Source organism: Polypterus senegalus, chromosome 15 (assembly GCF_016835505.1).
Source record: "Polypterus senegalus isolate Bchr_013 chromosome 15, ASM1683550v1, whole genome shotgun sequence".
Taxonomy (NCBI): Eukaryota; Metazoa; Chordata; class Cladistia; order Polypteriformes; family Polypteridae; genus Polypterus; species Polypterus senegalus.
In genome coordinates, this window is record NC_053168.1 from 37061414 (window position 1) to 37083343 (window position 21930).

Genomic DNA, 21930 nt, shown 5'->3' on the forward strand with positions numbered 1-21930 from the left:
TATCAAATTATAACTATCATGTTACTTATGGTTTAGTGCTAATGACTAACAACAGAGATGCAGTCTGTACAGTTAATTAGCAGCTTTAGTCAGGATTTGCTAAACTGAAGTAGTGAGTCTTCAGCCGGGATTTAAAAGATTCGACCGATGGGGCACCTCTTATAGTAGCAGGCAGACCATTCCACAGTTTAGGGGCCCTGTGACTAAAAGTTCGAGTTCCCACTGTTATTTTATTAATTCTTGGAATCATAAGCAGACCGGCATCTTGAGATCTTAATGTGCTCTCTGGTTTGTAAGTCTTAAGTTCAGACAAATAAGCTGTACCTTGGCCATTTAATGCTTTATATGTTAAAAGGAGGATTTTGAAATCTGCCATAAACTTAACTGGGAGCCAGTATAAGGATTTAAGAACTGGAGTTATGTGTTCGTATTTTCTTGTTCTTGTAATCATTCTTGCAGTAGCATGTTGGATTTGCTGGAGGCTATATAAAGAACAGTTTGAATATCCAGTGAACACTACATTGCTAGATGAACAGTTTCCTGGAAAGTGGATTGGTCGTCGTGGGCCAGTTGAATGGCCCCCAAGGTCTCCCGATCTGACCCCCTCAGACTTTTATCTTTGGGGTCATCTGAAGGCAATTGTCTATGCTGTGAAGATACGAGATGTGCAGCACCTGAAACTACGTATACTGAAAGCCTGTGCAAGCATTTCTCCTGCGGTGTTGCTATCAGTGTGTGAAGATTGGGAGAAGAGGGTTGCATTGACAATCCAACACAATGGGCAGCACATTAAACACATTTTATAAGTGGTCAGAAACGTGTAAATAACTCATGAAAGAATAAAGTTACGTTAAAACCAAGCACACCGTTGTTTTTCTTGTGAAATTCCCAATAAGTTTGATGTGTCACATGACCCTCTTCCTATTGAAAAAACAAAAGTTGGATCTAAAATGGCCGACTTCAAAATGGCCACCATGGTCACCACCCATCTTGAAAAGTTTCCCCCCTCACATATACTAATGTGCCACAAACAGGAAGTTAATATCACCAACCATTCCCATTTTATTAAGGTGTATCCATATAAATGGCCCACCCTGTATATCAGAATGTCGTTTACAACCCGCGTTAGTGCCGTTTCTGTACTATGACCAGTGCTGAAACCAGATTGGAATTTCTCAAATAGTTGTAATGCATAAGGTGTGACTGAAACTGATTAGTGACTACTTTTTCTAGTATTTTAGAGCGAATGGGTACATTTGAAATAGGCCTATAATTATTAAGTATGTTTAATGACTGACACTTTTAGTGCATCAGGTACTGTGCCATTCAATAATGAACTATTGTTATTGTTGTTGTATGTTTAGAATAGGCGCTGCAACAACATCTATTAAACTTTTTAATGGTTTTGTTGGCACTGAATCTAGGGAACAAGTAGTGGGCTTCATTTTAGAAATTAAAGTTAAGACTTCCTACTCAGTTACTGAATTAAAATTACTAAAGTGCTCAGTGCAATGTGAGGCAGGGTCTGCTAGTATGCAGTTTGTACTGTGATGCTGAGATCTGGGATCTTATATTTTTAATTTTCTCATTGAAGAAGTTCAAAAAGTCTGTACTGCTGATATCTGTTGGTATTTTGCACTGTAGATCTGAATTTCCATTTGCTAATATAGCCACTGTTCTAAACAGTACCTGAGGTTTTTTAATATTGCTATCTATTATTGTAGAATAGTATTCTGAGCAAGCTTTAAAGAGAGCTTTTTTATATTTTTTAACACGCTCTGCCCATGCAATTTGAAAGACATGTAGCTTTGTTGTTCTCCATCTGTGCTTCAGTTTTCGACACTCTAATTTAAGAGCTTGAGTGTTTTCATTAAACCAGGGAGAGTTTCTATGTGCTTTGATCACTTTTGTTTTAACGGGAGCCACTGTGTCCAGAGCATCTCTCAAGGTCACATTATAATGAGATGTTAGCTGATCTAAATTGTTTTCCACAATTACACTCGACTTACTCAAAGTATGTGTTAATTTTGAAACAGAATTACAATCTAGATGTCGCACTCTCTTTGTTTACTAAGCCAGGTTTCAGTGTGAAGACACAGGTCAGATTTTGTACTTAATATAATATCATTTACCAAAACTGCTTTACTGCCAAGAGAGCAAATGTTCAATAAGCAGCATTTAAAACTGCATGCTTCTTTCTGAACTAGTGATATATTATTTGTTTTAATTTGAAGTAAATTTCTATTACAGATGCCCTTGGTGGAGGGTCTGGTTTTATCCCTTGGTCTGATTATACACCTTATTTTGTGGTTATCAGGTAATTTTAAGGTTTGCATCAAGACTAAATTTAATGGATGCCTCACAACAGGGATTATGGGTAACAGCTTCAGGATAGTAACAGGTGGGATAAACAACAGCCTGTGATTTAAGATCACATGACTGTGGCCTGGATGGTGCTCTAATCAGTCAGCCAGGCAGTTTTGCTGCCATATTTTGGGATAATACATAAGATCCCCTCCAGTTAGGATGAAGACCATCTCTTTTGAAAAATCCAGGCCTTTCTCAAAAATCATCCCAATTGTTCACAAACGCTATGCTTTTATTTGCACACCAGGTTTCTAGCCAGCAGTAAGGGAATGCAATCTGCTATAAATCACAGCCCCTCTATATAATCTTGGTAAGGGGCCAGATACAACTAAATTCTGACATTTTCTTTTAGCTTTGGTGCATACAGAGATGAAATTCCTCTTTAATGCCTCAGATTGCTGTAAATAAATATCATTAATGCCAACATGCAGCAATAAGGTAGATACTTCATCGTCGGCGACACAGTCCAATGTGGCTTCTTTGTCAGAAATCTTGGCCCCTGCGAGGCATTTAACATAACTGCTGGTTTAATATAGTTTGGAATTCTAACATTCCGCACTATGGAATTGCCAGAGCACTTTCTTATTCTCAGTTTCCACAGGCGCGCTGCGGAGTGCTGAGAATCTGTTCTGGGTCTGAATTGGTGACCTGGGTGCCGAGGGACTAAATTTTGGCTTCTTAGACCCCAGTCTTACTGTTACCCAGTAGCCCTGTGTCTGAATTGGTGCTGCTGACTTCAGCCATGCACTGACCACAATGGGACCTGGAGAGACTGAAGCCAAATCAGAAGTAGCTAAATTGTCTAAACAAAACGAGTCAATCCAATTTTCGGTTTGCCTAATTTCTATCAGGTTCCCAACACGGTCCTCCAATTCACTTATTTTTCCGACCAACTCTAAACACTTTTGGCAGGTGAAGCTGTCTACACTGTCAGCTGGAAAACCTGAACTGTAGATGCTGCTGGACACACAACATATAAACGTGCTCTCAATGGGCAGAGAGCAGATAGAACTTATGTTTAGTGTTGATATCATCTTCTCTGTTTTTGTTGTAACTTCTGCGCTTTCTGCGTTCAGCTGAATCACTAAGAGACCGTTGGCTTTAAGTTTCCACCATCCACTGAGCGAAAGACTTTGAGTTCTCACTGCCGGTTATTTCTCCTGGTCAGCTGCCGGCTTTACTTCAGACACGAAACACACATGAAATGCATGTATTCCAAATAACGATATATTATTTACCCTCTACAACTCTAAAGCAGGTTAACAGACTTGTGCTGAGAGAATTTTATGCCCTTTCTGCATTGGTGGGGGTATGGGATAGCAGGCAACTTGCTGCTTTTGCAGATCAACACATTTACAACTCAAAACATGCTGTTGGAGAGGGGTGAACGGATTTAAGGAGGACAAGGAGTTTTTTCTCAGGCTTTGATAATTGTACCATGGGTCCACATTAAAAAGAACTATGTATTTAAAAAGTGTTTTATGTTTTAAAGAAATGTGTCCCCAAAAGCCTTTCCATGATAAAGTCAGACACAATTATATACTCATAATTTTATAAATAATAATACATTGTATTTATATGCATTAAGAAATGTAATAAAGTATTCAGTCGCAGGGAAATGAATTTTTAAAACTGTCCTTTTTTCTTGAACTCTTCTGTGTGGTTTGTTGAATTGCAATATTGTATTTTTGTATCAGTTTTCTTTATTTTGTAGCTGACTCTTTTGGATTAAAGTACTGGGGCCTCATGCATAAACGGTGCGTACGCACAGAAATGTTGTGCAAGAACTTCTCCACATTCAAATCGCGATGTATAAAACCTACACTTGGCGTAAAGCCATTCACTTTTCCACGGTACCTCATACCATGTCGTACGCAAGTTCTCCGCTCAGTTTTGCAGATTAGCGGCACCCAGCGTCAAAGCAGTGCTACTGTTCCCGTGTGGTTTATCTTTATTTCTTAGAGCCACATTCCTGCCGCGGATTTATAAATACACTAAAACTAACCGCATATTGTTTATTAGTGTAATGCATCTGATTGTAATTAACTTGTAACAATAAAATGGTCCAGGGAATAGCCATAGTATTCCAAATACCATAACTGCTTTAGCATTGTTGCTCTCACTGCACCTTTTTTTCTTCTTTCAGCTGCTTCCGTTAAGGGTTGCCACAGCGGCTCATCTTTTTCCATATTGCTCTCACTGCACCACTCAGAGTATTTATATCACTGTATCTGAGTTGGTAATCACAGCAGCAGCTAATCGGAAAGAGAAATATCGGTATACAGCATCTAGCCCACCCTGCCTCAGCCTCGGCCAAACGTTTCAAAGCCTTTCCTGTACGGACCTTGCGGTTCAGAAAAAGTCAAATCAGTCCATCAAGTGCTCCTTGTAGAACTGTTTGTACTTATAAGTACAATTACCTCACTCTAAACTTGCACTACAGTTATAATATTGCACAACCTGCGCCACTTTATAAAGCACGTATTTACATATGATGACGATATCATCTTTAAGATGAAATGCAGCAAAATATGTTGATTATATTATATAGATAAACTTTAACTTCATTTAAATAATCTGTATTGAATAATATTAATGTGAGGACACGGTTCTGCAGCGCCAGCTAGTTCATGGATTGATCCTACTTTGTGCTGTATTCTTTCTGGGGCTGAGATGTATAGGTATCTATTCTATAGATGGATAGAATAGTTAAACTTGTACTACAAAGATATTTCAATGTTCCTTAAAAGTTTTCAAGAATCGTCATTGTAAGCTTACAGATGGCTTAACGTCTATTACAGAGCTGATTGTGTGGCGATTGGGTATATGGAGAAAGAAAAGTAAGGACAGGAATTGGAGATTAGTACGTTTGAAAGAGACAGTACTGCTACAATAATTTCATCGAAAGTCGAGCACAATCATGCCATATTCCCCTGTTTAATAACATGCTTTAACTCCTATCATCATGAAAAAGATATCACGCATAAATCTCAGTATTTTAATTATTCAGAGCTGTAATATCACAAATGTAATGGATTCTGTGTCCTGTCAGAGAAAGAGAAAGCGGAAGCACGTAGTGATTCACACACACACAGCAAAAGATCAAATACAAAACAAAGCATTTAGCGTGCTACTTTAATTGTGATGTGATTTGAGAAACTGGTTAAACGATTTTAAGATAAAGTTTATGATGCTCTACTTTAATGACAAAATAAACTACGTAATTAAAGTGGAAATTTCGAGACTGAAGTTGACATTTCGTGCTTTTTTTCCTACTTTGTGCCTTTTTTTTCTTTGTACCCTAATAAGCTTTCATATGACACTCAGACGGTAAGCTACAACTCACCTTTTCACAGCGACTTTGATATGTGACAACTTCTTTTTTATTTTGGGCACTGTGCGACTATGTCAGGCAATCAGCCTCCTTTTGTTGTTTATACCACTGTTTAAACCAACAAATAGTATGTTTTTCCTTGCCTCCACTTGGTTGAGCTTAAGGGCAATTTGTACTGATTTGCATATTCATAGAGGTGTAATTCTGGGAGGAGTTGGGGGCGGGACAGAAGGCTCATGCACGAGCGTTACTTTTCACACTAACCGGGATTTATGGAGCGGAAGAACGTGGAAGTTGGAGTACGCACTGATTCCTGCATCTAAATTTTTCTGTGCGTAAGCACATTTCAGCTTTTGTGCTTATGTCATGTTATAATGCGAATTCTACACACGGCATTATGCATGAGACCCCTGGTCTTTTGCTGTTGTCTAAAATGTTGTAACACTTTTATAATATAATAATTTGCATTGATAAATCAGTCTCATTTTGTATATTGTCTTTATAAATGAGTACCATCTACATATGGTGTTTTACAAATTAAAACGAGAATTCAAAGGTTTACCAAAAATATTAAGCTGAAATATAATATAAAATAAATAAAAATGGTAAATGTCGAGAATGCTAGAAAGAGCTTAGTATTGCACTGGCGTAAAATGAGAGTAGAGAGCAAGAATCCATGATAGTAAGAATGAACAGAGTGGACAGCAGAGCCTTTGAGCCTCATGAGTTACTCTTCCAGCTTATCAAGGACAATGGACTTTGCTTTACTAACAGCTGTTTCTTTTACAAGGTGGTGAATAAACGGCTGCCTATGGTAGTAGATCGGCTGCCTATGGTAGTAGATCGGCATTTTGCTTTGGAAGGGAGTGTGTGTGTGTGTGTGTATGTATGTGGGTTGACTGTTTAACTGCCTGAAGTCACCACCACACTACTTGACTTGTCCAGCGATGTTCAGTCATAGCTTCATTTACATAGTCTTAACAAGTCGGGACAGGTCACATCATGCACACGTGACCACCAGTAGTGTATTGTGATATCCCCAGTGACTCGGACATAGTGGTTAATAACTCACCCTGACTAAATCTTGTAGGTTTGATTTTTGTCATAAGTTTTATGGGTGGGCTCCAATGTTTATAGGAGTTAAGTGCTAAGCTGGAAGTGTAATAGATACAATGCTTTTACAATAGAAGAAGACAAGCCAGTGTTTTGCAATATGGCAACAAATGAAGGGCTTGTCTGTCCCATTTGTCCTGTTTGTCATACCATTACCAAACAGTAAAAAGTATGGCCAAGACTGTGGCTGATCTCGCCATATCTGGAAAATATTTGTACAGCCAGTGGACCTGCCAGGCAGTACATTAACTGGCTGTCAAAACGTAGGGAGCCTGCAGTACTTTGGATGCTTGAGACTGTGCTGAGACGTGGTGAGTGGGTCATGTAATCTGTCATCCCTGCATCTGCTAGCGGTATATTCTGTCTTCCTCAATCCTATGAGATCCAGCAACTACAGTTGTTAAGTGTAATATGCTGTCCTACTCAAAGTAATGTAGTGCGCCAACAGGCTAATGTCAGGTTCCTTTAAAGACTGAAAGATGCCATATGAATCTTATAATTTCTCTAACAGCACCTGTCCTTTGTATAGCATATGGTACTGGGTCAATTTTCATGTATATGCTGTTCTGCTAACTTGGCATGCTGATGTTAACACAGAAAAGACTGTATCACTACATGCAGAACAGACTAAAGTCCAAAACAACATTTAAATCTGTAAACCCAGAGCAGTGATATTTATTTAAAATACTTTTACTGCATGCCAGTTAAAGTGTGTATTTTTTATAAATCATTTAAATACATTGTTCCTTTCTGCCTCTTTGACCTCTTCCAGTTGTACAAGTCAGGTAGCCAGCTGTTATCAACTGATTGTAATTCAAAAATCTCTAAAATATAATATGACAGCTCTGTGGGTGAAGTGTTATACAGCTTGTGCCTTGACTGTCTTTATTTCAAATTATATCTTCTTGAATTGTATAGTCTTTGACAGTCTGAACTTGATAAACTACTGTTTTATTGTGTATCTTTCATATTCTTTCATTCATTCATTTTTCAAAGATATTTATTCCAATATGTGCTGTAGCACTGGCTACAAGAAAAATATTAACTCATTACGGAGCATACATATGTACACACACATATTTTTAGGATTTAGTATGAAAAGAACAGTCTGTTGATGAGAAGGGAAGCTTCTTTTGTTTCCATGTGGTATTGATAGCATGTGAAACCCATAAACAAAGTGGCCACTAGCATGACTCCACACTTCAGTTTATTTATAAAATACTCATTCTAACCTAAACTTGGCTATAAACTAAGTAAGTTTCCTTTATACAGAGGTAGAATTCTGAATGATTCAAAATAAATGGCTATGCTCAGCTGGTGTTTAATTTCTGAATAATCGAACTCTGCTGTTTTTTTTTCTTTCAGTTTTCTCCTTTATACCGCCTCAGTTTTATTCTTCTGGAATGGTCTTTTTTTCTGAGAATAAATGCTGGTTGTGAGGTAACCTCAAGGAAATGTCATAAATGGAGGAAGGAAACAGATTAAGGTTGTGTGCATTTCATGACAGATCCCTTTCAGTTTAGCTTCTGTTTTCACTTCCCATTGTTTGGTATTTATTTATTTTCATGCTTTTCAATAATTGATCTGCATGTCCCTAGTTAATTATCTTATCTCTTCATGTCATTGTTAAAAAAGTTTAATACTGAGTATATCCTGTAACAACAAAAGATCAGTAGGAAGGCTTTAATTAGAAGCCTTAAATGTGACGCATGTATGCAATAGAATGATCTAGATTTTCAACAACTTTATCTGTCTAGTGAATTTCGATAATCTGTTCTTAACAGCAATACCCAAATATAAAGATGACTGTATTAAAGTAATACTATTTTCTGTAGTGTATTTTAGATTTGCTGTGCAGATTGTGGTAAAAATAACATACTAGTCAATTCTTTATAAATTCAAGTCTTGAGTATTCTTCCATTTGATACATTAGTTATGTGGAGGTGTTGTGCCATCGTGGAAGTACTGGGTTTGAATCCTTTCCCAGTCACTGTCTTGTGGAGTGTTTCACAATCTCTCTTGGTCCAGCTCCTGTCCTTTTTCTGAGCAGTTTGGTTTTCCTTTGCATCCTAGTGATGTTTAGAAAAAAAAAACCCTTGTGGATACAGGATATAGATGGATGCATGTATGAACTTTGACACAGAGTGAAATATCTTTTAGCTAACTGTGAAGGTTAATTGGATCTACTGCAGAAGACTCTTTACACTCCATCTCATAACACTTCCTTTATGGAGGTGAGCAAAGAGCTTTTGTGTTTGGGATTAAGCTTTCTTTTCATTGGTTTTTTCAGTATTTTAGTTTCTGAATAAGTCTAAAGGCTGGTACTGCTGCCCCAAGTCTCCAGATATGTGGGCTGAGTTCGTGGCCTATACAATGTCTGCTTAGCATTTATTTTTATTCAGCATATATGCATGTTTTTTGGGGGGTAGCACTTAATGATATTGGCCACTCGGAACTGGTTATATAAATATGTACAGTTGTGCTAGAAATGTGGTACTTTTCTCCAAGAAGTACATTGCTGCTCATCTTAAGTTTGCTAAAGACACTCTGCATAAGTCAGATTACTGGAAAAATGTTCTGTAGGTGGATGTGTTCAAAATACAACTTTTTGGCTTGAATGAGAAGTGTTAATGTGTGATGAAAAGCAAACACTGCCTTTCAACATAACCATATCCCATGTGTGAAACATAGTGGTGGCTGTATCATGATTTGGGCCAACTTTGCTACCTGTGTAACATGATGGCTTTCCATCATTGGTTGAACTATGAGTTCTGAATTGTGCCAGCAAATTCTACAGGAAAATGTCATGGTGTTCATACATGAACCGAAGCTGAAGAGAAAGTGGGGTATTCGGTAAGACAACGACCCTAAGCACACAAGTCATTCTGTGAATGAATGATTATAGCAGAAGAGAATTAATGTTTTAGAAATGCACTATCAGTGCCTAAATGTTGTGGAACCACCATCGCTGAGTTAAAAAGCAAATCCGCAAGTAGGAATGGCAAAAATTCCTGCAAGCTGGTGTGCTGGGCTTATCAACAGTCACTGGAAATGTTTAGTTGAACTTATTTCGGCACAAGAGAGTCACACCAGTCACTGAAAGAAAAGATTTACACACACATATGTAACATTTTCTTCGATTGAGTAAAGGAAAAAAGTATATTGTTCTTTGTCATTTGTTTAATTGGGTTCTCTTTATCTACTTTTAGGACTTATTATAAATCTGATTACAGTTTAGGTCTTATTTATTTAGAAATAGAAAATTAGAAATGATTTACAAACATTCTAACATCACTGCATGTGTGTATGCATATATGTATATTTGCATTTAAATATGCATATATATGTATATATCTATATTTATATACTGTATATATATATATATATATATATATATATATATATATATAACAAATATATATAACAAATATATAAAGTATTTAGACCCTTTCACTTTCTGCACTTTTTATTATGTTGTAGACTTAATTTTAAATGGATGCATTTGCCATTTTTTCATTTCAATCTACACTCAATATCTCATTGTGAAAATGTGAAAACATATTTACAGAAAGGATTACAAATTTATTAAAAATAAAAATGAGTTTCTGAATTCACAGTATTTGTGTATACATATAAAAATATAAATATTTTATGCCTTGCAAATTGCCCAGATCTTTGAGCAGTTTTCATATTTTATGACATTTTAAATATAAACTCATTCATTCTTCTTTCAGGTAATCCTTCCACTCATTTTCCTTACCCTGCTTAATTACATTTTAAGAGTGCACAGAACCAAACCCTGTTCTACCTGCACTGAGCACAAGACAGAAGTAATTTCTGGAGAGGCTGACACTAATATTTCTCAAAAATATTGTCTATCACATAGATTGAAAATATGTTTTAAATACAACAATTCTGGAATATTCAGCATGAGACAAGTTTGCAATGCACTGAATTTTCAAACAGATTAAAATATTTTTTTTTTTATTCGTTTCTTAAGAAAGATGATGCTTCCTGCTCCTTTTCATTCTTTCTTTTACTTTAACTTTGGCGCTCATTTGTTTTATGCTGGTGGACAAGTTTCCTATTTTATGATGTAAGCTTACTTCCTCTTTCAGCCAAAGCTGTGCCTGAGATGGTCTGTGACTTTGAAGACTCTGTCGAGCTACAAGAAGTGCTATACATCTCCATGTAAGTTTTGATCGGGGGTTCCAGTAATGGCATTAAAAGGTTTGGTTTTGTAATAAATTGTGGCCTCATGTGAATAGATTCATCATTGTGAGATTGAGGTAATGGCAGTCAGCTTCTTAATTATGCAGTAACTGGTAAGTGCAGAGATCAAGTCAACCCTTGCAGGATTTCCTGTTGTTGTAAATGTCGGTGAAGAACAGGCGGGCTGCCTCACGGCTCCAGGGTGGGGTAGCACTCTTTAAGTGTGTATAGAATACAAAAAGAGTTAGTAATAAGGCAACCAGCTTTATTGTTTTCTTCTGCCTTCTTTACAGACTCCACATTGTGTTTTATTTAGCAAACATTTTAAGTAATGTTCTATTAGTGCTTTTTCTGAGAAACCTATTTAATAATCATGTTGTTTTCCTTTTGAAATACTGACAAGCCTAGAGTGTTGTATTAAAGCTGCTGGTTATCAGTGAGCTTCCTTCCTTTGTAGTTTAGCGATTTGTGGTGCAGTCCAGGCTGGTGACTTTTCAGTGATGTATCAAATCTAGCAATGTTAAAAGACTTCTTTAAAGACGTCTTTTGTTTATTTAATATTATTCATAACTTTTGAGTTTCCTTAATCTTATGTTTTTTCTAAAATATTTTATTTTCATGTTGTTAAGGAAAAGATATGAAAATTACATCATTAAAATATGTGGTGTGTTTTTAATTTGGTTTATGTATATGAAAATCAAAGAAGAATGATTCACCATGGCACATCTTAAGAGTATACAATAGGAAGGGTGCAGTTAGAGTATATTTATATTTGAGAAAATAAACTGTTAAAGTGGTTTTATCTTATTTTAATTTTCTTTCTTCTACATGTTTTTACTCTGTATTATAAGTGGTTGAAGGAAAGTCATGTGACTGTGCTTTGAGTTCAAAACTAAAATAAAAGTATTTCTTTTGATATCTGTTTTGCTGTGCCATTTTCCTTCTTGGGTTCAATTGAGACCCTTCCTTTTATGTTAGTTACTGTCATCGTATGGCTGCAGAACAGAATGCCCACATCATTTTTGCAATTATACATACAGCACTTGTTCTCTTTGACCTTCAGAATGTCAGACGCTTGCCTTCCATGAGGTTGAGTCACTGTTGTTGTCCCTTTTACCAAATTCTTAAGACATAAATTGTATTTAGATACTATCTGTTACATAGCCTTTCTGAAAACATAAAGTGAGAAATGTACAATGCAGTGTATTTAAGTAAAAGCCACTTTATATATACTTTATTTACAGAGGTCTGACATCCTATTCTGCCCCAAGGAAGCCCTTGCAAGGTTTTGACTATTGTAAATAAAATGTTTTCCTTAATTTTTTGTTCCAGCTGATTTTCTTAGAGGCTAAACGCTGAATTTCTACTTTCAGATTTTTAAAAATTTCAATCATTGTCTGTGGTGTAAAGTTATGTGACTTCTGTGATTACATCTGATTACCTGTTAATCAGTCCAAAAGGAAGAATGTGTTGTAAACTTGCCATAACATAAGAAGAGCCCTGCAGTTGCTGTTTAATGACATGTTGTCTAAAAATCATGTCAACATTACACAACTTTTATCAATTGATTTTTACTTCTAGTTGCGGTGCATACCTGTGACAGCCAATTATATAGTGCGATTTACTCAGCAACTCCATCCAACTAGTCTGCGACTGGAGTTTATCTCAGTTTTTAGGAGTGGGTTGTGTGTGTACAACACAGACTACCAAAGAGCACTTGCCTGGAAATACAATACATATAACGCATCAAAGAGGAATAAGGAATTTACAGACCTTCCAAACAGAAGAGAGGCTTATCTGACATTTGTCTTGTGCTTTATATATAATGATGAAATAGGAAAAAAAAAAGGCGTGAGGCTGAGTTTGTGCCTGAACTCGGCATGCCTGTAAACTCTTTGCATGCGATCCGGCTCCTTCAGGCAGCAGGTTATTGGCTATCAGAAAAGGGTGGGAGCACACAATGCTTTGAAAATGTGAAACTGTGCTGGAAAGTAGGCATGCAGTTGTGTAATTTGAAATGCCCTGCAATTTCTAATCATATCGATGATGATTAGAAACATCATATGATGTTTTTGGCCATGAGATCAGCAGTTAAAGTTGTGACATTCCTTACGACTAAAAGTCATACAATGTGACATTGGCTTACCCTGGCACCATCAGATACAAGTTAGCAATCTGTCTTAATTGGATTGCCGGTTCATAATAGTGCACACTCAAACATGTTGTGAAAGCCGGCCCGGACACACACAGACGGACATCATAAGTTCACCCAACACACTGTTTATTTACAATATTTACAAGTTTTGTTCACGTGCAACCCCAGTGCCTCTTGCAACGATTCCCCCAAAGTCCAGGGCTCACAGTCCTTGTGCCTTTCCTCTGGCCACCTCCTGTCCTCTCTCCAGCTCTGCCAACCACCTCCCGACATCCACTAATGACTGGAGGGAGGCGGCCCCTCTTATAGGAACCCGGATGGGCTCCAGCTGCTTCCCGGCAATTTGCACTGGGGTGCTGCCTGGCGGTGGCCACGGGTTCCTACAGGGCTGGGTTTCCAAGCCCCCTACCCGAGGCCTCCTGCATAACCAGGACGGACGCCCCCTCTCGGTCTGGAGGAGGCACACGCCCTCCTCTGGTCCTCCAAGGCGTCCCAGCTGGGCTCCAGTCCCGGCCGGGGACCACACGGGATAAACCGGCATCAGTGCGCCGCCTGGCGGTGGCCACGGGTCCCTACAGGGCTGGGCCTCCAAGCCCTCTACCCGAGGCCCCCAACATAACCAGGACGGACGCCCCCTCGCGGTCTGGAGGTGGCACCAGCCCTCCTCTCGTACTCCTGGGCGTCCCGGCCGGGGACCACAATGTTTATTCGTATTGGATCAGTTTAGTGCCACCAGTTAACATAATTAATAAGTCCTTGGGAAGCGGTAAGAAAATTAAAATGCTGTATTTGAAAAATCCGATAGACACATGCAAAATTTACAAACTTCACACTGTCTCCTGGACAAAATACTAAGCACCCTATCTGGTACATCTATTTTTTTTTAATCAAGATCTAATACTATCACAAACAGATAAATATTCATGCAAATAATATATTAAATATATTTTTAGACGATTTATCTATTTTCATTTATTTATATATTTTCAATCCTAAAACACCTTCCTCATATTCATAGTTTGTGGCATACTCCTCTGACTTGTACAGCAAAATGTTTTTTTTTTTAACCCACTTATCCAATTTTATTGTAGTGGTATTTATTCTAGAATGTTCTGTCCAGAGCTGGCATGGAAGTGCATTGGTAGTGCCACTACCTCATGATAAGGAGAACAGGGTTTGCAATCCTGTTGCTTCTTGCATAGAGTTTGCATGTTCTTGTGTTCACATGGATTTTCTTTGGGTGCTCCGGTTTCCTTACCCAGTCCAAAGACATGCAGGTTAGGTTGCCTGGCATTGTTCAAATTGACACTACTGTGTGTGTGTGTGTGTGTTCACTCTTTGAACTAGCAGCCTGTCCACATGTTGCTCCTGCCTTGTGCCTGATGATTCCTAGTATAGGCTCCAAGTGCCCTGTTACCTTCCCTTGAATAAGTGGGTTAAGGAAAGAAATTGTGCGTTATATTGTTAATTTTTTTTTTGATTGACTTCACAATTGACTTTTTTTAAAAAGTGGTCTGCTGAGTAAGCATCTGTCCATTGTTTACATTAAAAATTACATAATAATGTGATTTTTTTTAAAGCTGTCTGTATACTGTATATACCTTTGGCATTCTGTAAACCATCCTCATGAAGTAAATTCCTTGGGGTGTTTTTTTAAAAGGAGTTCCTTTTGTAATTAGGAGTCCTAAACACAGCAAAACTAGTGTAAGACCTCCTAAAAGGACCATTTATATTTGTTTGTATATGTGATATAGCACCTGCCAAATAATACAAAGACTACACGATGCATGTTTTGAATTGGGGCGCTTCCTCTTACGGAAATCTAACCTCAGATTTTGCCCGAGGCAAAGCCTTTGATGTTGCTCCATGGCGACTGGTTCACTTACTTGACTGGGTGAAGACTGGAGTATTACATTCATAGGTGTGAATCGCAATATGATTATTTGGATGGTTACCTACCATGTGACGATTGTGGTTGGTCAGCTAGTCGGCAAACATCTGCTGCATCCTGTCAGTTGCAAGAAGTCAACCCTGTACAAGAAAATTGCTGGATAAGGTGCAGTATTTGGGGTACCAAGCTAGCCACAACCCTGTTTAATAAATTGTGCAGTTAACAAAAACAGCCCCTTATCACACAAAACCTAAAGTAAACTCGCGTTCTGTGCACATTATAATAGCTAGTGGCTTTGGAGATTCCTTCTGCTGTTTGGGTCAAAAGATACCCATCATGTTTTTGCCTTTCTGGTTATATCAGTGGGGTGTAGTTTGTCTTGTGAGTGCAAAGCTAAGCATTGTTTCCTTGTGATGGCTCCTTGCTGTGGAGGGAACAAGAGACCTTGTTAGTAACAGCATGCATGAGTAATAATATTTAAAGAATGTGCTTGTGTAATATGTACACACTATATTTACACACACACAGAGATGTATAAAATCCTAATTATCTGTAATAATATGGATTTATGCTACCTCAGATAACTAAACACTCAAATAAAACAGATGACTGCTGTAGTATCGATGCTGTGCAGAGAAGGTGGGGAGGCTGACACAGAGAGATCAGCTGACTTCACGAGAGAAGTGCACTGCTCAGTGGTCAGAGACATATGGGAGGCATTTTCTGCAAAAATTAAAATTATAAAATGAAAATGCAATTATTCTTTTGCAATTTCATTTTGAAAATCTGCACACAGAAATTATGCAAAAATGAAAATGAAATACTCCCATTTGCAATTTCATGTTCAAAGTCTTTACGCAAGAATGCTGCAAAATTTGAAATTGATAATGGGGTTATTTTATTTTCAGCCTTAACTGCAATGAAGCTGCAAAAATAAAAAGTTAAACGCAAATAAGCGCTGGTGCCACCTCCTGCTCATTGAATTTTCATTTTCCATTTTGCATTTTCATTATCAAGTTCTGAACATGCAAATAATGAGCATCAATGGGCGGGGCTTGGCAATTTTTCACAATTTTTTGTCCTCCTTAGCTGCAGAGCCACTTCCATCAAGAGAATACTTCTTACTTTGACTGTGTTTAATTGACATGATTTTGTTCTTTTCACCCCTGTACTGTGAGCTTCACAGTAAAAATGTTTCACAAAATCCAAAGACCATCCATAATTGTAGTTCTGAAGAAATTAATGTGCTGTTTAATTACAATATTTAACATGACAGAAATTAGCCTTGAACACAGATAGATAGATAAATAGATAGATACTTTATTAATCCCCAAGGGGAAATTCACATACTCCAGCAGCAGCATACTGATAAAAACGATATTAAATTAAAGAGCAATAAAAAAAAAAGCAGTGCAAGTTAAAAAATGTAAGGTGGAGAGTGCGAGGCAGGTATAACAGTCTATAATCTTGTATAGTGTTAACGTTTAACCCCCGGTAAATTGAATTATTTGTATTATTAATCTGACTATAAGTACTTTTATATGTAGATTTTATTATAGATACTTAATAGCTAAAAAAATTGCATTATTTAAAAGAAGCTGAAAATGTACAGTATACTGAAACTGACATTTTCTTAAAGTGCATGTGAAACGTAAAATATTTACAAAATTTGCATCTATAATAAGGGCGGTTATCGAATGGATGAAGAGAAGCGATATAATTTAAAAAATTTTTTTTTTCACAAATATGTAACTGAAAGAGTCATAATAGTATAACTAAATAATGATGTCTTTTTACAAGGGACGGTTTCTCTGTTAGTTTGGAGAGAAGGCCTTATCTTTCTAGTTTGCATGTGGTAAGTGATGAATTTTGATCTGATATTTGTTATCAGAAGGTCAACTAACTAAGTTATACTTCATACCAGTAGTGAAAAGATAGGCAAATTGTGGATCTGGGAATAGAGTCAGGGGAGCTGCTAGAGTGTGTGGTGAAACAAGCTGGATAGAGACAATATCCCAAGTGCAAGATAATATTGCAAGCTGTGGGGTTTTTTAACACTGGCTTTGTTTTTTACTTTTTATTTTTTCTATTACTAGGGGGCTTTGCTCGCCAGCCCCTGTGTTTGGTTAATCAGATATACAATTAAAATTTTTTTTTTCTTTGGAATTGTTTCAATTTCATTATTTGCACTTTTACTTAAAACCTTCATTAAAAACAATATTTTTTTGAGACACATTGTGACAACGCAACGTATAACTGCCCGTGAGTGAATATTGTTTCTGTTTCTCTAATAAATAATCCGACTTTTTCTATTGTTTGTCCCTGTGATTTATTGATTGTCATAGCAAAAGCTATTCTCACAGTAAACTGTAAACATTTTAATATGAATGGCATATCATGATCTCCTTTGACGTGTAATGATATTCTCAGAATATTTACATTAACTTTCTTTTTGCCTGTTAAAATTTGCATTGCTTCTCCGTGATCATAAATATACACCTGACCGAATTGTGTATTCTTTGAAATTGAACTTGTCATTGCTTTAACTATTCCGGGACCACAGATTCTCATAGCGTATGGTCTATTGTTGTGTAAGTCCACGTTTTGTGCATTAAATGATGCGAATGCGAAATTACTTTGTTGTCTACTCTTTGCCTTTTATTTCTGACCTCGATTTGTCCTACTTTTTTTACAATTACACCTGGTTCTGATGATTAATCGCCTTTTGTTTTTCGGTAATGCAATCTTTTCTATCTTTTCTTTGATACTGTAGCAACTGACATGATAAAGTGTCACAAAAGTTTTACTTGAACAATCACCAACTTCGTAACAAACACAACTTTCTAGCACCCTCTCCAATCCCTCATCCCCTGCATCAATCAATACCCTGCTATCAGTCTTCTGTGCTGTACTCTGCCCTCCCTCAATCGGACCGAACAGCCACTTTAAAACCAAAAAGGCCTCAACCTGGCTGGGACGCTACAATACTTTCTAATTTTACTGCTTTCATATTTTGTGCCTTTCTCTGCATGTGTATCGCGCCTTCATTTGTTTGAGACTTTCCAATTCCACAGCATTCATAATCTCTTATCAATCAATCAATCAATCAATCAACATTTATTTATATAGCACATTTTCATACAAAAAAATGTAGCTCAAAGTGCTTTACTAAATGAATAGAAAATAGAAGACACAATAAAAATAAACATAAGTCAACATTAATTAACATAGAATAAGTAAGGTCCGATGGCCAGGGTGGACAGAAAAAACAAAAAACTCCAAAGCTGGAGAAAAAAAAAAAAAAATTATTTGCCTTTTTTCTCTCCCAACACTTGAGTCCTTCCATGAAAACCCTAAATACAAAGAGGACTGTTTGATTTATGTTAGGTAGATTGCCCAGAGGGCACTGGGCGGTCTCTTGGTCTGGAATCCCTACAGATTTTATTTTTTTTTCTCCAGCCTTTGGAGTTTTTTTGTTTTTCTGTCCACCCTGGCCATCGGACCTTACTTATTCTATGTTAATTAATGTTGACTTATGTTTATTTTTTTATTGTATTTTCTATTTTTCTATTCTTCATTTTGTAAAGCACTTTGAGCTACTTTTTTTGTATGAAAATGTGCTATATAAATAAATGTTGATTGATTGATTGATTTGGGTCTCTATTCTCCGTATTTTCCTTATACGCTTTATATGTGTTGAGTGCACAGGATGTGTGTGTGCTACGTGCTTTTACTGCGACTGACTGTTTTTTGATGGGTGTGTTTTTATATGATTTGAAAGTAGGGAGTGTCTTTCAAGAATCTCATGTTCCATGTCCCCGCGAGACGGCCCTGGGACAAACTCTTGGCACCAAGTCTCATGTTTATGGTCCCCGCGAGACACTCCGTGACAAGTCTTTTTTGTCACACACTCTTTTAAATGTCTACCGAGAACTTCCGAGAAGATCAGATCGTCGCCTTGCTTTTGCTTTCCAGGATTTCTTTTTATAACAGAGAGATGCATTTTTTGGCCACATTATTTTAACTGTTGCGTCATAGTTTTAAAAATAAAATTTAAATGCATACCTGTGTGTGATGGCAGAACCAAAGTCCCATGATTACTGTGTTTCTCATACTTCATTGAACAGAAACATGCTACATTTTTTCATCACTTTTACAAGAAGATCATATTATTATTAATTAGCTTAGTTTAACATCTGATCTATTCAGAAGGATTCCTCACACAAATGTGCTCAAGCCACCACTTACCAGGTTCTTTGTGGTAAAGTGAAGTGCCCTTTGGCTTTTTATAATAAAGATGGACGTACCTATGTTAACGAGTTATTCTTTTAAAACTCTCAAACAGCTGAAGGTAAGCAGTAGCAAATTAATTTCTACCCTTGTAATTTCTTCCTGCTCCTGCTACATGGGAAATCAAATACTTTTTATTTCATTATTTTTCCCTTTCATCCATGCCCATCTCAATTAGTTACATAAGAAGTTCAAATAAATGTATGAAATGGTCTCTGATTAAGAAATAATTTGAAAGGGAAACTACTAGCAAAGAATATTTCTCCTGGGCCCAGATGGGAAACCCTGATGCAATTCAAATTGTTACAGTGGTTTTAAAACCCTGTTCAGTGGAATTAAGACCAGTGATAAAGAACACAATGTCTGGATGTTTAGTAGACATTTACAGCTCTAAAACTGCTGTTTGTTTTGGCAGTTAGGAAAAGTGGCTTTTATTTTCTGTCAAGGAGAGACAATAAAGTAATTGGTAAAGCACATCCGAGTCCTTGAAGTGAGCACCATGGACTTTGAAGATATTTTAAAAGGGGCTGAGAAAGACTGAGAAGCTAGGGACAGTACTTGTCACAGTATCAGTTGGCTGTGGAAGATTAAAATTGTCTAATGTGTTCAGAGCATCTTCAATGACACTCGAGTATTTCATTCAATGAAAATTGTGCACATTGTTGAGTAGTAACATTGGTCATAGTTGAGAGGAAAAGGATGTATGGAATGTGCGCACTGATCTGACTTTGTGGGCAAAAAGTTTCGAGATGCATCAGAAGGAATTTTACAAAGAAAAGAATGAGTAAATTAATTAGTAAAAGTCATTGGTTGCTGACCTTTATTGTTTGAGGTGTGATTTGTTTTAAAGCGGTGACGCTGATAAATAATCCATCCATCCATTTTCTATCCCGCTGAATCCGAATACAGGGTCACGGGGGTCTGCTGGAGCCAATCCCAGCCAACACTGGGCACAAGGCAGGAACCAATCCTGGGCAGGGTGCCAACCCACCGCAGGACACACACAAACACACCCACACACCAAGCACAAACTAGGGCCAATTTAGAATCGCCAGTCCACCTAATCTGCATGTCTTTGGATTGTGGGAGGAAACCGGAGCGCCCGGAGGAAACCCAAGCAGACACGGGGAGAACATGCAAACTCCACGCAGGGAGGACCCGGGAAGCGAACCCGGGTCTCCTAACTGCGAGGCAGCAGCGCTACCACTGCGCCACCGTGCCGCCCCTGATAAATAATTATAGCATTAAATGTGGAGCCTTTTTACAACAAAGAAGGAATACATACCAATTTGAATTGGATTACAATAACAAAATACCCAAAAAAAGACATAAATGCGAATTTTAAATTGAAAGGCACATGAATTGAATTGACTCACAATTCACATAGGCATGCCTGCAAAAAGGTATTCTTTTTGGACCAATTTTTGAATTACTTTATTTAATAGTATGTTTTTTAAAACATGTATTTTAGAGAGAGAGAACTTTATTTGTCCCATGGGAGAAATTTTGCCTTTTACAGTAGTTCAATAAATATATAAATAAATTACAGCTGCTGCCATGGATAGATATCTGACCTGAAGCAGCACGGTGCATTTGTTATACCCATGTCTGAGCTGCTAAACATCAGGTGACACAGAATGGAGTTACCAGATTTGTTAAAGCTCACTGATCAATAACTAGTTTTTTTCACAGTTCTAGCCTTCTGGGTTTTAATCCTACTCCTGTTTTTTCCTTTTGTCTGTGTTCTTTTTCTTCCACATTAAGCCCTTTGAACATAGGAAAAGTGCTATATAAATAAAATGTATTGTTGTTATTATACATTTCCAAAGATGTGCAAGTTAGGTTAATTAACACATGTATATGTTTGCCTGAGTGTGGGTATATGCTTGAGTAGCCTTTTCCATGGACTGGTTCCCAGTCTAAGGCTGTATCCTAGCATCTGCTCTGTACTGGCTGATTAGGCTCCTTGCCACCTAAACTGGATTAAACCGGTCTGAGAATGTTGTTAAGGTTAAAAAAAAAAATTACAGTATTGTAGTTTCTCCTATCTGGAATATTCAGTAATGGTATGCCTATTACTGTCTCAATGAGAGTCAATAACCCAAAAAGCTTGTGCAAAATGCTAGAATTCTACACAATAATGAAGAATACAATTTAAAAGTATAAATTGAAAAGAATTTTAATAAATCATGAAGTATGTAGTATTTGATAATTAAATGTGTAGTGGATGCGCAAATGGTTCATTTATTTTTGAAGTTTATTGATGTAAAGGAAATTTTCAAAATGAGAATTTCTTTGTGCATCTAATTCACATTTGGAGCCTTCAGTCTTACTGAGATTAACACCAAGAAACTTTTGGAAGGGCTCTGCGTGTGTTATAAGTGAAACGGACACTTGTTATCTGCCACAAGAAGCTCATCAACTGTTGCAAAAAAAAAAAAAAAAAGTTTTATTTATTTTTAAGGAATCAAACCAGTCGCAGTGTGGATAATTTATATGGTCTTATTTAGATGTTGTAGCTGTTGCTGTTGCATTCCCATAGGGCTAGAGATGCACATAAGCTGCTTT

General features: G+C 37.2%; 1 protein-coding gene across 4 annotated transcripts in view; it reads left to right on the forward strand.

Annotated features, from left to right (window-relative positions):
• elmo1 (engulfment and cell motility 1 (ced-12 homolog, C. elegans)) overlaps positions 1–21930 on the forward strand; it is a 530141-nt gene that overhangs the window by 126965 nt on the left and 381246 nt on the right. For all 4 annotated transcript variants that reach the window (XM_039737602.1, XM_039737605.1, XM_039737604.1 and 1 more), the window contains exon 2: positions 10933–11005. The gene's annotated coding sequence lies outside the window, so the exon portion shown is untranslated. The remainder of the gene's footprint in view (positions 1–10932; positions 11006–21930) is intronic.